Here is a 3,750-nt window from a genome sequence, read left to right on the forward strand (position 1 = left end):
TGACCCTGGTGTCTTTCGCCTCCATCTCAGTGGGGGTGCTGGGCGGGTTCTCTGCACGACACCGCCTGGTCCCCAACCTATCGCTGATCCCTCGGCCGCCTGGAGGGAAGAGTGGAGGGGGGTCAGCTGCCTTCGTGTGTCCTGGCTGCTCAGGGCTCCCCTAGGGTCTGAGGCTCTTCTGAAGCATCAGGTGGAAGAGAAGTGGGTCCAGACAGACTGGCGAAGGAGATGGCTATGAAGCGCATAGATGAAGGGTTGGCCCTGGGGGGCGTGGAGATGGAAAGGACACCCCAGCGGGTAGCAGGGAGAAGGGGATCATTCCCTGATTTTAAATATCCTCGTTACTACTGGTCCGGGCTGCGGGTGGGTTGGAAGAGGAGGATGGGATGCTCGTGGGGGAAAGGCTGGGAGGATTCCTTGCAGGAGGGGAGACCCTCCCACCCCTTTAGGCAGCCTCTTCTGTGACTACCCACACACACCCCCTTGCAAGGGGGGTCCTCGTACCCATCCGTTAACTTCTCCCAGCACTCCTGGGAGGTAGGGAGATGTCCGTGAGACAGAGACAGAGAGCTGAGACACAGCAAGAGCCAGGAACTTGCCTGAGGTTCCCACGCAGCGGGGCCTGAGTTTGGCTCACCGCGTCCTAGCGGAGGTCCGTAACTCAAAGGCCATTCTTCCTCTGGCAGAAGCATTCCACTTACGTCTGTCATTCCCATGTGTGCAACAAAATGCAGCCCTGGTAGAGGTGCCAGCCACAGGAGGAGATCCTGCGTGGATCTCCTGGAAGGCCAAGGCAGCCATGCTAGGCCGGAGGGATTGGCTTTCCTCTAGGAGCGGGGTGCATCCATGCAACGTAAGCAAACCGCACGTGATCCACGTCCGTGGAACGTGTGGAGGGAAGGGAGGGATGGAGCGTGGTCATGCTGCGCTGTATTTCCTTAGGCGGCTCTTGCCACAACGGAACCGGCTGAGGGGTCGGGGATGTCGGCCCGGAGCCCCCCACACAGCCCCCGGGCAAACGGCGGGGAGCTCGGCGCCGCAATGAGTTCAACACACTTGTGAGAACGACGCCACCCTTCTCAGCCCAGCTTCCTGGTTCCTCCCCCCGAGATCCAGCAAGGGGACGGTGGGGTGTGGGCTGGAACCGAAATAGGCCCCGCTCTTGTAAAGAGAGCGGAGAAACTGCTCCGGCCGCCTGCATCTCTGGGGCGTTCTTGGCCTCAGGGCTGAGACTGCGAAACCAGAGAAGTCCCAGAAATGTCATCGGTCCTAACCAAGGAAGCCACCAGAGGGCCTCCGAGGCCTGCCGAGCCCAGCTGTGATCCCAGCTGTGTTATTTCGTGTGGGGGGGCGGGCAGCAGGCCCTTTGCTTTGTCACAGGGCTGAGGTGTGAGGTCGTCTCTCCCCCGCCCCCCAAGCTGAGACGAGGCCCTCTCCCGAGGAGCCGGAAAACCCCAAAGCACAGAGGGAGACGGCGCAATCAGAGCCGGCGGCTGCTGCACGCGGAGCTGCTCCATGCACCCCGCCGGCCTCCGCGTCTGCGTGTGGTGCCAAAGCCGTGCCATGGCCAGCCGGGAGCTGAAACGCTGATCTTCCCGCCACCCCTGCCCAGAGCCTTCCGCTCCATCCAGCGGAGGGGCTGCGCCGGGTGCCCGGCCAGCAGGGAGCCGGGGCACGCCTACCCACCCAGCAGCCCCTTGCCGGTGGTAGCGAACGCACGGCCGCCTGCTGCGCTAACCCGCTCTCTCGTGGGAGATTAGGGTGGGAAGGGACCTCAGGAGGCCAGCTAATCCAGCCCCCTCTTCCCTCGCAATGTGGGGCGAGTCTGCTGTGGGACTCCTTCCAGCTGCGCTTCTGCTTTCGTTTCTTTTGCTTTTCTTCCCAAGGGGCGGGCGGAATCCGTGGAGAACGCTCTTCCCTGGGAATCGGTGCACCGCTGGGTGCACACCAGGTGTGCTTTTGCAACCAAAGCCGGGGGCGGTTCGGGGCCCGGAGCTCATCGCCTCCTCTCGGAGGCAAGTTCAGCAAACCTGTCCTGCTTTTTGGCCCCTTTCTCCGTGGAACGTCTTTGGCCCCCTGGCGCGAGCAATCCTGCCTGGCGCTAGGGCGACGCAGCCACCGCCTAACGGCTCTTGCCAGGGCCAGCTGCAGGGGGCGCAAATATTTGTAGGGCCGCTGTCGCTGCCGGGTCTGGTCATTCAGGCTGGCACTAGGTCCACCTGCTCTTCCTCTGCCCGTGGGAGTGGCGCGGGTCCGGCCTGCGGAGGCCCGGGGCTCTCCAGGGAGTCTGACTTGCCCTGTCCCAAACGGCTTGAAGCGGATCCGAAGCCGGCAGCGTGGGCAGCGTGGAGGGCGGGGATCCTAGAGTTCTCCGGACAGGGCGTCCCCCAAGGCTGGTCTCTGCGGCGCTGGCGAGAGAGCGGCTCTGCAGGGCAAGGCAGGGGCGGGAGAACGGCCAGCCGCACCCATCCCCTCTGCCAGGAGAACGGACTCAGCGCTGCGCCAACGTCCGGCCCCAGTGGCTCTTCTGCTCGCTTTGTCACCGCCCTGGCATGGAGCTGCAGCTCGTCTCCCAGGCCGCGGTCGCTTGGCACCGAGCACTGGGCGATCTGAGCTGGGCCCGACCCTGAGGTGCTGGGGGCACAGAACCTCAAAGGTCTTGAAGGCTCCTAAGTCACTTCGCCCTGGGTGCTTGTTTCAGGTGCGTGCGTGGGGGCCTGGGTCGTCATTTGTGATGCTACAGGCTCGGCCAGGGGTGGGCGCCAGGATCTCCTGGTACGTCTGGTGCCTGCCATAGCCCCCTGGGGCAGTCAGAAAGTAACTGTGCCAAGACGCACGCTAGCCCCAACGTGAGAGCATCTCCCCTGGGCGCTGAGGATTCCCCCCCGGCCGGGTTTAAACGTTCCCAACATGCTCGCGCTTCCTTGCTTTGAATTTTAAATCACTCATTCGGAGCATGGGAGCCCTGGGGCAGCCTGTAGCCACGGCCGCATGCTGGAGGTTCTGGCCTTCTGCCAAGCCTGTTTTTTGGTGTGAGCCAGGCAATGCCGGTTACCTGCTCCTCAGACCTCGCAGCCTTGCAGAAACCGATAGCCAGCTGGGCCGCCTTCTTGAGGGTGAGGCACTTTCTGCTCTCAGCCCCTCAGCTGCAGCTCAGCAGGCTGGGAATGCACTGGCCCTGCAGCCGGAGGCCAGGCCTGGCCCGTGGTACAATTCCCCAGCTTGCCTCTGGCCTGACGTTGCACTGATTCCAGCGTGATGGGCGAGGCAGCCGCTCAAGTGGGGTGGAGCGGCACCGGCCACGAAAGGGTTAAGTGTACCAACCAGCCCGCCGCATAACCAGCGCTGGACCCTGGTCTCTGCTTTATGATGGTTGCTGATTTATCTGCAGGCCGGGAGCACCCAGGAACCCCAATCGGCCCCAGCGTGCAAGGTGCTGTACAGACAACTAAGGGTGGGAATGGTCCCTGCCCCAGCAATCTCACCGGCTAGCGGAGTGGAGAGAAGAGAATGCCCTAACTACCGGCACCCTGTGACGATCTGTAACTACAAAACCGGTGCCCTCCCTCTCGCCTTCTGCTTCTGCATGGATCCCTGGCAACACCCAACAGGCCTGGGAGTAGACGGTGGTGGCTGGGAGTGGTTTCTGGCTGCCTTCGGGACAAATGTCCTTGTCCCTTTGCCTTCACCGCTTGGAGTCGCAAAGGCCCCTGTTTTCCTTTCCCCTGGCTCGGGGCGTGGTCTGACCTC

The sequence above is a fragment of the Emydura macquarii genome, unplaced genomic scaffold (assembly GCF_026122565.2).
Source record: "Emydura macquarii macquarii isolate MOO-44397 ecotype Brisbane River unplaced genomic scaffold, CSIRO-AGI_Emac_v2 contig_2805, whole genome shotgun sequence".
Lineage (NCBI taxonomy): Eukaryota > Metazoa > Chordata > Testudines > Chelidae > Emydura > Emydura macquarii.